This window comes from Grus americana, chromosome 32, assembly GCF_028858705.1.
Source record: "Grus americana isolate bGruAme1 chromosome 32, bGruAme1.mat, whole genome shotgun sequence".
Classification (NCBI taxonomy): Eukaryota; Metazoa; Chordata; class Aves; order Gruiformes; family Gruidae; genus Grus; species Grus americana.
The window spans coordinates 1,764,574-1,777,131 of NC_072883.1; the positions used below are offsets into that span (position 1 = coordinate 1,764,574).

Here is a 12,558-nt window from a genome sequence, read left to right on the forward strand (position 1 = left end):
AAAAGAGAGTAGAGCAATGAGAAATAAACCAAATCTTAAAACACCTCCCCTCACCCCTCCCATCTTCCCGGTCTCAACTTCACTCCCGATTTCTACCTGTTCCAGCGCAGCATCACAGAGGGATGGGGAATGGGGCTTGGTCAGTTCATCACACCTTGTCTGCTGCTCCTTCTTCCTCAGAGCAAGGCTCCTCACACTCTGCCTCTGATCTACCATGGGGTCCTTCCATGGGAGACAGTCCTCCACCAAACTTCTCCAACGTGAGTCCTTCCCATTCTTCAACAACTGCGTCCCCCACGGGGTCACAAGTCCTGCCAGCAAACCTGCTCCAACGGGCTCCTCTCTCCATGGGCCACAGGTCCTGCCAGGAGCTTGCTCCAGCATGGGCTTCCCACGGGCCACAGCCTCCTTCAGGTGCCTCCACCTGCTCCAGCGTGGGCTTCCCACGGCCACAGCCTCCTTCAGGTGCCTCCACCTGATCCAGAGTGGGGTCCTCCATGGGCTGCAGGTGGAATCTCTACACCCCCTCATCCTTCCTCCATGGGCTGCAGGGGGACAGCCTGCTTCACCATGGTCTTCACAACGGGCTGCAGGGGATCTCTGCTCCGGTGCCTGGAGCACCTCCTTCTGCACTGATCTTGGTGTCTGCAAAGTGTCTCACATCTTAATGTCGTTGCAAAAGCTGTTGCTATTTTTTTTTCTCTCCTTCATCTCTGTTGTCCTAGAGGTGCTACACATCGCTGATGGGCTTGGCCTTGGCCAGTGGTGGGTCTGTCTTGGAGCCGGCTGGCATTGACTCTATCAGACACAGGGGAAGCTTCTAGCAGCTTCTCACAGAAGCCACCCCTCTAGCCCCCCGCTACCAAAAACCTGCCACGCAAACCCTGAACATCACCCCACAGGCAGGAATTCTGAACTGAAATCGAGCAGCCTGGTGCCTTCTGCAGATCGTCCCCTTCTGTGAGCGACTTTTCTTTCCGCAGGGGATTTAGAATATTTCCTTTCCTTTAGAGTCTTGTCAGGGATTTGGAATAAATGCTGGTGAGGGGAGTGGGGCAGAGCAGGGGGCTGCACCAGGGGAGCCGTGTCTGGTGCTGTCCTGCCCTGGAGCAACGGTTGTTCTGCTGCCATCAGGGTGCTGGTGCAGGTGGTTTGGTGGGATTTCCGAGCCTCTTTGGGGGCAGGTGCAGCCCTTCTTCCCCATCCCCTCTCCAGCAGCTGTAATCCCCCATCGCCCTCCCTCCTGCCTCCCTTCCCCTCCCTCTTCTCCAGCTCCGGACGCAGATGTGGCTCCCCGCGAGCCCTGGGGGCCTCCTGAGTTATTTGGTGACTCTGCACGTCCTGCGGCTGGGATCAGTAAGGGATCCTGCAGGGCTGTGGGGGGTTTTACCCACTCCGGGTGACAGCTGTGGGGCAGGGGAGCTGCTGTGGGTGGGGAGAGCCGAGCCCAGAGCTGGGTCCCGCATGGGTTTGGCTTTGCCTTGGCTCTTTCTGCAATACGTCCCTTGCCCTGGGGGCACCTTCGGTCCCGTCCTGCACCGCTCCCCTCAAACGTTTCTGGCTTGCAGCAGGCTGGCTGGGGTGGAGGTCGTTTTCTGGAGCAGGTTCCCGCTCCCAGGAAACCTCTTTCTCCTTCCAGTCCTCCCACTCCCTCTCCACTTTCTCCAGTGTCTTTAGACCACAGGGAGGGCAAAGCAACGCCCATGGGATGGAGCGTGCACCAAGGTCACGCCAAGCTCACCCCTTGCCATGCAATGCCCCTAAATTAACGTAGGCGCAATCTCCGTGTCTCTGTGTCCTTCTCCATCACCAAGCTGACTTCAGTGTGCTGGGACCAGACCGCCCTCTCCAGGTCACCGTGGGGCAGGATGTTGTGCTGCCATGTCACTTGTCCCCCAGCGTGGAGGCTCGAAGCTTGGACATCAGGTGGATCCGGCATCCATTCTCTGAAACGGTGCACCACTACTGAAATGGAGAGGACCTGTACAGGGAGCAGATGGAGGAATATGTTGGGAGGACAGAGTTGGTCAGAGATGGTCTCTCCAGTGGACGCCTGGACTTGCGAATCTCTGGGTTGAGACCCTCTGATGATGGTCAGTTCGTCTGCACTGTGACAGATGGTGCCTCTTATGGAGAAGCTATGGTGGATGTGGATGGTGGCAGGTTTTGGTGTGTGCGGTGTTTGCAGGGGCTGGTGCGTGTGTCCCTGGGTTTGTGTGTCCCTCCCAGAGCTCTGTCCCATCCTCAGGTGTGTGGATGAGGTGCCGAAGGAGAGGAGCCGTTGAAAGAGGTGGGGTGCGAGGGGGCTGTTGCCTGCAGTGCCTGCCCAGGAGAGAGCACGCAGGTGGTGCTGGAGGTGGTTTTGGGGCAGAGCCACATGGATGTGGTGGCTTTGGCTGGGTGCGCGGTGTCTGTGAAGGGTGTCCTGGTGATGTTGTGAAGGCCGTGGGACAATGTGCTGAGCAGCTCGTTGTGCTCAGAGCTGGGGCTGCCAGCCAAGCCAAGGCTGGGACCTGACGCTGTTAGGTGTGGGAGTTGGGAAGAGACTCTTCCTGGCTCTGAGCAGCTGGATCTTTGCTTTGGCTTTGCCCTTTGTGCCGTAGGAGACCTGGCCCGTTGTCTGGAAGCGTTGGGGCTTCTTGAACAAAGACGGGTGGGTGCTGATGCTGCCTTGAGGTGCTGAAGCTCGGCAGCTGGGTCTTGCTGTGCCGGGCTGTTTTGTGGGAGATCTGGGGTTGTTTGGCATCAATGCTTTGCAGTTCCTGTGCAAGTTGGGGTGGTTTTGGTGGCCGGCCCTGTAGCCCTGGTGGGACCTGTGATGTGTCTGCTATCGGATTCGGTCGTCACCTTTGAGTTGAGTCCATCCCACACTGACCCCAACCACGGGCTCTTCCCCAGCCACAGGCTCTGTCCCTCAGCTCTCCCTGGAGGCTTATGAGGACGGAGGCATCCGGGTGGTGTGTCGATCGGCCGGCTGGTACCCACAACCGGAGGTGCTGTGGAAAGATCCCGATGGGCAGCGTCTCCCCTCAGTCTCCCAGGGACATTTCTGGGATTCAATGGGCCTGTTTGACATCGAAGGCGTCATTGTTGTGTCCAATGGGAACAGACATGGGAAATGGTCCTGCGTGGTCAGGAACAGCCGCCTCAACCAGGAGCAGAAGACGTCCCTGCACATCTCAAGTGCAACGATGGCAGCCAGACCCTGCGGTGCCGGCAGCAGGGCTGGGGTTTGCTGCGTTGCTTTGAGCAGCTTTGATCTGGGGTTCCTGGTGCAAGGTGTGGGGTGTGGGGGCATGGGAGGGGTGTGCACCTTCACAGCAGTTCTAGTGCACGAGAGAACCAGAGCCTTGTGTGCTTCAGGTGAGCATTGGTATGTGCAGGGGAGAGAGAGGACTATGTCCCCTTGAGGCCAGGGCTCCCAGGACAAGGGGCTTGTGAGCTCGAGCTTTGGGCATTTGTCTTTTTCTTCTGCTGCTCAAACACGGGACTCTAAAACCATCCCTTTTCCTGCTAATGTTTTGGTTTCTCAGCTCCCTTTTTCCCACAATGCCCGTCCCTGGATGGTGGTGTGGGGGTGCTCCTCATGCTTTCACTTGTGTTCCTTGGCCTCGGTGCTTATCTGTGGAGAAGGAAAGGTAAGTGGTGTCAGAAGAATGTTTTGCCTTCACCAAAAAGCTCTTTGGGCAAAGGAAGGAAGGGCACAAGGACACACGGTGGGGTGTGGACAGGAGGACAGGGAGCATGGCCAGACCATCTCTGGCTGGAGGGAAGGTGCAAGAGACCCTCTTGAGATGTTCCCAGGGATGAAGCCAGGTACTGTCCTGACCCCCTCTTCCTCTGCCTTTGCTTTTCAGTGCTGCAGTCCAGAGAGCTGGGTGAGTCCTTCTGGCCCCTTCCCCCAGCAAAACCTCCGGGCAAAGGAGCCCCCCTGGGAGGGACTTGGGTTTGGATGGCTCCTGAAGTTACGGCTGAACTCCAGAGTGCCTGGGTGGGCTGACGGGGGGATGGGCTGGCAGGGATCCATTCCCTGGTGTCTGGGGTTTTTTTGCACTCCCCAAAGAGAAAGAGTTGAGGGTCAGCCCAAACTCTGTCTGCTCCTGTGGGAGCAGCCATGGGATGAGAAGCTGTCCCCTCTGATAACTTATTGGTTTTGGTTTTGCCTTCCAGCAAAAACAGATGCATTACTGGGTGAGTGTCCATGATCTCCATCACCGAGTGGGGTGCTGTCCCTGACACTCTGTACTCAGACCTTTCCCTCCTTGCCCATCCTCTCCATCCCTGCATCCCTGGGCCCTGGGAAAGCCCAAGGCGATGTGCCTGGGAGGGTGGGCAGCTTGGGCAGACCAGAAATGGGTTGTCCCCTCTCCCTGCCTAGAGCCCTGAGTACCAGCCATGGGACGTGACCAGGCTGGCAGGGAGCCATTCCCAGGTTTTCGGAGTTTTTCACATTCCCCAAAGAGAAGGAGTTGGGGGTAAGCCCGAAGTCTGTCTGCTCCTGTGGGAGCAGCTATGGGATGAGAAGCTGTCCCCTCTGATCACTTAGTGCTTTTGGTTTTGCTTTCCAGAGGAACAAACTGCAGAACTGATGGGTGAGTCTCTGTGAGCTCTGTCACGGCATAGGATCCTACCCTGGGCTTTCTGTGCTCGGCCCTTTCCCTCCTTGCCCGTCCTCTCCATCCCTGCATCCTCCAGCTCTGGGAAAGCCCAAGGCGATGTGCCTGGCAGGGTGGGCAGCTCGGGGACACCAGCCCACGCCTGGACCCTTGCCCCTGCCCAGAGGTGCTGGGAAATGGCTGGGGGATGTGACCAGCTCTTGTCTCTCCTTGTAGCCTGGAGAAAGTTTCTGCTTCCCCAGAATCCAGGTAATCCCGTATTTTATTGCCATTCTGGGTGGTTCTCCTCCCTCTCCTTGTGTGCAAGGGGCATCTGGGCTGGGCAGTGCCCGGGACTGGCCGTGCCTGGGTGTGTTTGGTGACTCAGACACCCCAGCCCAGGGCACTAGCCTGTTCTCCAGCGCGTTTTCTTGCCTTTCCAAGGCATTGTGAGTGGCATCCCTGAGGCCAAGAGGAGCCCTCTGCCACCCCCCTGAGAGCCCGTGCACTGCCCAGACCCAGCCACTGCCTCCCCATGCTGCTCCTCCCTGCTGGGGCTGCAGCCCCACCGTTGCCTGTTCCCAGGGGACCCAGCTGGGCCGTGGCCGTGCTGGGGCCGGCCCCGTCATGGGCATCTCTAGGAGGAAGGAGATGCCCCGTGTGCTGCCCCACGGGGCAGAGCCTGGCCCCAGGGTGCTCAAACCCTGCCCACGACGCAGCTCTGCCCCTGATGCTCTGGCTCCTCCTGTCCCCTGCAGACATGGTGACCCTGGATCCAAACTCGGCTCATCCTGAACTTGTCCTGTCAGCAGATGGGAGAAGTGTGAGAAGGGGAAGAGCACGGCAGGACCTGCCCGACACCCCTGAGAGATTTGACACTCGGTGCTGTGTGCTGGGCCAGGAGGGGTTCAGGGAGGGGAGGCACTGCTGGGGGGTGGAGGTGAAGGGGGAGGTGGGAGGTGATTCCTGGTGGGCTGTGGGGGTGGCCAGGGACTCTGTGGACAGGAAGGGGGATGCGGACCTGAGCCCTGCAGGAGGGATCTGGGGACTGGGGCACTGCGAAGGGCACTTTGTGTCTCTCAGCTCTCCTTGCACCTCCCTGTCCCCGATCCCCGTCCCCAGGAGATTCTGGGTCTGTCTGGACTGCACGCAGGGGCTGGTGACTTTCATTGATGCCGACAGCGGGGTCGAGATCTTCACTTTCCCACCAGCCCTGTTCAATGGAGAGATCATCCGACCCTGGTTTTGGGTGGAGACAGAGGAAACCCAGCTGTGCCTGAGGGACAGCACCTCCTGCACCCTCTGCCCCCCTTCCATCCCCACCACAGTCCTGGACAGCCCCTGCCCTGCTGCAGACACTGCCCGCTCTCCTCTCCTCTCCTCCATCCCGCAGGAGCACATATCCCTCTCTGCCCTGCCCAAGCCCAGGGAGCAGAGGAGCAGTGAAGGGCCGGTGCTGGTTTGAGCTGGGCTGGAGTTTATTTGCTTCATAGTAGCTAGTATGGCACTCAGGTTTGGATTTCTGCTGGAAACAGTGTTGATAGCACAGGGATGTTGAAGGGGTTGCAAGGACAGGTTTGCTTGCAATATGCTAGATTGTATTTATAGCTGTTACTGCTGTTTAGGTATTGGTTGGCAGGGTCCTCTGCTTGCCATGGGTCTTGCTTGCCTTCCTGGATGGTAGAGTCTGGTGCATGTCAGCAGCTGATTTTTGCTTTTGCGACTCGCTGTACTGCCGTACTGCTGATCATGGCACTGTGCTGTGCTGGGAACACTTTGCTAAGAGCCATGGCCATACGTGTGGGCTGTGCGATGGCCAGGGCATCGTTGTTGTTCCTGTGCTGCTGCACCGGACAGCCTGGAACTGCATTTTGAGCTCGGGTCGAAGGGACGGTGACCCCAAAGTGCCTGTGGCCATGAAGAAGTCCAGAGCAGAGCCCCTGCCCTTCTGCAGACCCTGCCCGCTCTCCTCTCCTCCATCCCGCAGCAGCACATGTCCCTCTCTGCCCTGCCCAAGCCCACCCTGCCCAGGCACAGCACCATGGCCTTCAAGAAAGCTTTGTGGGTGACCATGGAGTGTGGCCGTGCTGGTTCCTGGGGGCTTTTTGTCCTGATTCCTGCCTGCCCGCGAAGGGCATTTGCAGCCAGCGCACTTGGAGCAGTGGTTGGAGCAGGAGCCTGGGGGCAGCTCCCTGCAGGATGAGCACGGGGAGTGGGGGTCAGAGGCGGGGGGCACTCACAACTCAGGCACCCCCTTCTCTTCCTTCTGGGCACCCCCAAACTTTGCCAGCACCCCCTATCCCCAGGATGCCCCTGCTCTCTCAGCATCCTTCTACACCACACAATCCTGTTGGGAGCAAGAGTGATTTGTCTTTCCCTAATCCCCTTCCTCGCTGGGCACTCAGGACAGGCGGCTGTGGCTTGTTGCTGCTTTTGGGGATTGGGCTGAGTGTGCGAAGGCATCTTGGTAACCGAGGGGCTTTAGTTGCAGCAGCAGAGGAACCTTCTGAGTGGAGAAAGACTTTCCCTACCTGGGGCTCTTTTAGGGTGATATTTAGCAATATTGATTGCTGTGGCTGCTGCTGCTCCGTGGTTTTGGTACTGTAGCAGAGCCAGGGACTGTTGGCTGGGGTGGGGTGGGATGGGAGGGTGCCGGGAGTGGGGTGGAAGGGTAGCCGAACCCGGCAGGGCATGAGAAGGGGTGGGGGACACACAAGAAGCAGGGACTGGGGCTGCGGGAATGAAGAACAAAGCAGAGCCCAGGCAGCCTGGGTGCTCGCAGCCGGTACTGATGCTCGGACCCTCTCCCGGTGATGCCACATCCCTGTAGGTAATGGGCAGAGGATGGCCGGGGCTGGGGCCGAGATCCCCCCACTGCACTGAACTGGGGGGTTTGTGGGCCATCCTTCTGCTCCCCCTGCCCTCTTTTGAAGCTGGACTCTGGTAGACAGCCAGGCAGACGTAAGGTGTTGTTAGGACTGTTTAGGCGTCTAGGTGAGTCTGCAGCCCCGGTGTCAGTGGGGCTGTGAAAGTGCCGCTGAGGGAGGTTTCATGGTGGAAACTTTGGGCACTGAGTGTTGTAGCCAAGTCCCTGCTCGACTTTGTGATGTGCCTGAAGGAACAAAGCTTCCCAGCTGTGTGCTGGGGCTGGGCAGCCCAGGTGGGTGCCATGAGGCTGGGGCTGGGCAGCCCAGGTTTTCCAAAGGCTGGAGGTGGGCAAGGGCCAGGGCAGCTCTTTGTGCAGCGCCTGAGGCTGGGGCTGGCCCTGCTGGGCCAAGGGCTCTAGCTGGGGAGGGGGCTGCCTGCCCTTGCCTGCCCTTGCCAGCTGGCCTAGGAGGGAAGGGAAGGGAAGGGAAGGGAAGGGAAGGGAAGGGAAGGGAAGGGAAGGGAAGGGAAGGGAAGGGAAGGGAAGGGAAGGGAAGGGAAGGGAAGGGAGGGAAAGGGGCTGCCGCCACAGGCAGCTGCCTCCAGCAAGGAGCAGCCCGTCCCTGTGGCAAGGAAGGATCCCTCCCAGCAATGCCTGACTTCACGCACCACCAGCACACAGCGCCGGGAGCTCGGTGCCTCCGTCGGCCGCGTGCGTGAGCTGCCGTGCGTCCAGGAAGCCTGGTGGGAGAGGAGCGTGGAGGTACCCGCCACCTGCTCCTGGGTGGGCGAGGGTCGGGCAGCCGGCACTGTGGAGGAGCAAGGGGCGGAGGCAGAGAGAGGCCTCGGGGTGCTGTAAGGTCTCCCGTGGGTGAGTGTACTTTAATGCCTTGCAGCTACGAAGGGGTGGAACCCATCCCTATTTCCGTAGTGACAGGGGGATCCCAACAGTTGACTCTGCTGGAGGCTGAAGTGAGTCTAACTGGGAATGAGTGGCAAAAGCCCCCCATTGTGACTGGCCCAGAGGCTCCGTGCATCCTGGGCATAGACTACCTCCGGAGAGGGTATTTCAAGGACCCAAAAGGCTACCGGTGGGCTTTTGGAATAGCTGCCTTGGGAGCGGAGGAAATTGAACCATTGTCTAGTCTGCCCGGTCTCTAAGGACCCTTCTCTTGTGGGGTTGCTCAGGGTTGAAGAGCAACAGGTGCCAATCGCTACCACAACAGTGCGCCAGCGGCAACACCGCACCAACCGAGACTCCCTGGTTCCCATCCATAAGCTGATTCGTCAACTGGAGGGTCAGGGAGTGATCAGCAGAACCTGCTCACCCTTTAACGGTCCCATATGGCCAGTGCAGAAGTCCAATGGAGAGTGCAGGCTGACAGTAGACTATCGTGGCCTGAATGAATTCACGCCGCTGATGAGTGCTGCTGTGCCAGACAAGGTGGAACTTCAATAGGAACTGGAGTCAAAGGCAGCCCAGCGGTACGCCACAATTGATATTGCTAATGCGTTTTTCTGAGTCCCTTTGGCAGCAGAGTGCAGGCCACAGTTGGCTTTCCCTTGGAGGGGTGTCCAGTCCACCTGGACCCAACTGCCCCAGGGGTGGAAACACAGCCCCACCATTTGCCATGGCCTGATCCAGGCTGCATCGGAACAGGGTGACGCTCCGGAGCACCTGCACTACATTGATGACATCATCGCATGGGGCAACTCAGCAGAGGAAGCTTCTGAGAAAGGGAAGAAAATAATCCAAATCCTGCTGAAAGCTGCTTTCACCAGAAACCAAAGTAAGGTCATGGGACCTGCACAGGAGATCCAGTGTGTAGGAATAACATGGCAAGATGGGCGTCATCGGATCCCAATGGATGTGAGTAACAAAACAGCAGCCATGTCTCCACTGACCAAGAAAAAGGAAACACAAACTTTCTTAGGTGCTGTGGGTTTCTGGAGAATGCACATCCCAAATGACGGTCTGATTGTAAGCCCTCTCTATGAGGTGACCTGGAAGAAGAACGATTGTAAATGGGGCCATGAGCAACAACAAGCCTTTGAAGAAACCAAACAATAAATTGTCCATGGAGTACCCCTTGGGCCAGCCTGGGCAGGACCAGATGTTAAAACCAAAAGTACTCTACACCGCAGCCGGGGAGAATGGCCAGACCTGGAGTCTCTGGCAGAAAGCACCAGGGGAGACTCAAGGTGGCAAAGGCAAACCCATCTGTGGCATTGCTTTTGCTCAAGGACCTGGGTGCACCTGGTGGGTGATGCGGAGGGATGGGGAAGTCCGATGTGTACCTCAGGGGGATTTGGGTTTGGGTGAGAATAGCCGATGATTAAAATTGTATGATGTTAATTACTAAATAATATTGCATGTCATTGCTGTTCTGATTGCTGTGTGCCGTAATAATGGCATTACAGTAAGAATTATCCAGATTAATGATGAACTTTGATGAAACTGAGCAAGGTGCAGAGGTGATGAAACCCGAACTGGCTTTAGCAACAACCGCCCAGCAACTTCCTCGAGATTGATGTCTCAACCCACAGCGCTTCAGCGTGGACCGTGCCAGATGCATCAGCTAGGAGCTCTGGATGCAGCAACCCAACAGCACCCACCATCTCCCCTGCCCTGGGAGACTGTTATGACAGATGGAGCCAGAAGTCATGGACTAAATGAACTCAACAGACATCTTCTGGACATTTATGAATATTTTACCTACACTTCACAGTCCATTGACTAAGGGAATCATATCTGTGTGTATATATCAGAAGACAGGAAAAACAGTGGTGATTAATTGCAATGTCTTGGAAAGTGTGGGACCTGGATATGATGTAGATGATATAGAACAAGTGGGGGATCCTGTCCTGGTTTTGGCAGGGATAGAGTCAATTTTCTTCCTAGCAGCGGGTACAGTGCTGTGTTTTGGATTTAGGATGAGGGTAATGTTGATAACACACCGATGTTTTTAGTTGTTGCCAAGCAGTCAAAGACTTTTCAGCTTCTCACACTGCCCTGCCAAGGAGAAGGTGAGGGGCAACCAAGAAGCTGGGAGGGGACACGGCCAGGACAGCTGACCCAAACTGGCCAAAGGGATGTTCCATAGCGTATGACATCATGTTCTTTATATAACTGGGGGTGGGCCAGTAGGTGGGGCAGCTTGGGAAGTAGCTGAGCATCGACTTCAGGTGGTGAGAAATTGTGCTGTTCATCACTTGTTTTGTATACTATTGTTGTTGTTATTATTGTTATTCCTTTTCTGTCCTATTCTCAACCCACAAGTTTTACTTCTTTTTTTTTTTTTTCTTTTCTGATTCTCTCCCCCATCCCACTGGGGTGAGCAGACAGCCATGTGGTGGTTTTAGCTGCCAGCCGGGTTAAACCATGACAGAGGGACCCCATGCTGGAGTAGAGGAAGAGTGTGAGGAGTCCTCCACCTGAGGAGGAAGGAGCATCAGAGACAAGGGGTGATGAAGTGACCACAGCCCCCATTCCCCGTCCCCCTGTGGTGCTGGGGGAGAGGAGGGAGATAAATCAGGAGTGAAGTTGAGCCTGGAAAGAAGGGAGGGATGGGGGGAAGCGGGTTTGAGTTTTGTTCTTATTATCCTACTCTGATTTGATTGGGGGGACAGAGGGACATGGTGGGGGACATGGGGACACGGACCTGGCAGGGAGGGCATGGGGGCATGGTGAGGGGACATGGCACGTGGACATGGGGACATGGCAGGGAGAGTATGGGGAGGGCCGGGGACACTGCAGGAGGGGGTGTGGGGGTGTCACCTCTGTCCCCCCCAGGGCGTGTCCCTGGAGCTGCACCCCGGGGAAGTGCTGGCGGTGGTGGCCCCCCCAGGGGCAGGGAAGAGCACCCTGGTGTCCCTGGTCCTGTGCCTGCGCCCGCCGGGGGCCGGGCGGGTGCTACTGGATGGTCATCCCCTCCCTGACTACCAGCACGCCTACCTGCGCTGCCAGGTGCTGCCACCGCCCTATCACACAATGTCCCCACTGGTCCCCACTCCCACCCCTGTGTCACCAGCCACCCCCAACGGGTCCCCACTGCCACCCCCGTGTCACCAGCCATCCTCACCATGACCTCGCCAGCACCCCGTGTCACCAGACATCCCCGACGCATCCCCAGACATCCCTACCACATCCACAGGCCGCTTCCACCGTGTCCCCACCACTTCTCACGCCATGTCCCCAGCCATCCCCACCATGTCACCAACGCATCCCTGCCGTGTCCCCAGATGTTCCCCCTGCTATGTCCCCAGCTGTGTCCCCAGCCATCCCTGCCACGTCCCTAGTTGTGTCCCCACTGTATCCCGATCCCCGCCATGTCCCTGCCATGTCACCGCTGCATCCCTGCTGCATCCTCGGCTGTCCCGTCCGTGTCCCTGCCAAGTCCCCTGCCACGTCCCCTGCAGCGTCCCCATCCATCCCCACCATCTCCTTGCCCCATACCCACCCTGTCCCCAGCCATCCCCACCAGGTCCCTGCCACATCCCCAGCCATGTCCCCCCTACTTTCCCCCGACGTACCCCCACATCCCTGCCATGTCCCCAGCCCTCCCCTCCGCTGCAGGTGGCGGCTGTCGCCCAGGAGCCGGTGCTCTTCTCCTGCTCACTCCACCGCAACATCACTGTCCCGTCCCACTCAGTGGGTGAGGTTAACTTTTTAATTCTCTGTGCGGTAATCGGGAGTAACGACAATTACTCGAGAGGTTCAAACATCACAAATTTACTTAAAACTCCGCGCAACTACAAAAGATAGCGGCTTGGCAAAAGTTATAACAAACAGCACAGGAACAGCAGCGTTGCCCTGGGCACCTGCCAGCCTGGGTACGTTGCCATTGCTGTTATCAAAATGTTCCCAGGAACAGCACGGTAAGGTGATAAGCAGTACGGCGAGCAGCAAAAGCAAAAAGCAGCCACTAACGAGCACTAGCCTGTAACATACAGTAAGGCAAGCAAGGCCCAGGGCAAGCACAGGAAGCTGCCAATTAACAGCTAAAGAGCAAGAACTATAAATTCAATGTAGCATATTCCAATCAAATCTGTCATTATCTTGAACCCTTCGAGCCCCACAATGGGTGCCAAAAAGGAC

At 57.5% G+C, this 12,558-nt stretch overlaps 1 protein-coding gene across 1 annotated transcript in view; it reads right to left on the reverse strand.

The window, feature by feature from the left end:
- The window catches only part of LOC129198423 (class I histocompatibility antigen, F10 alpha chain-like), a 35,179-nt gene that overhangs the window by 18,322 nt on the left and 4,299 nt on the right, over window positions 1–12,558 (reverse strand). The gene's annotated exons all lie outside the window — the stretch shown is intronic.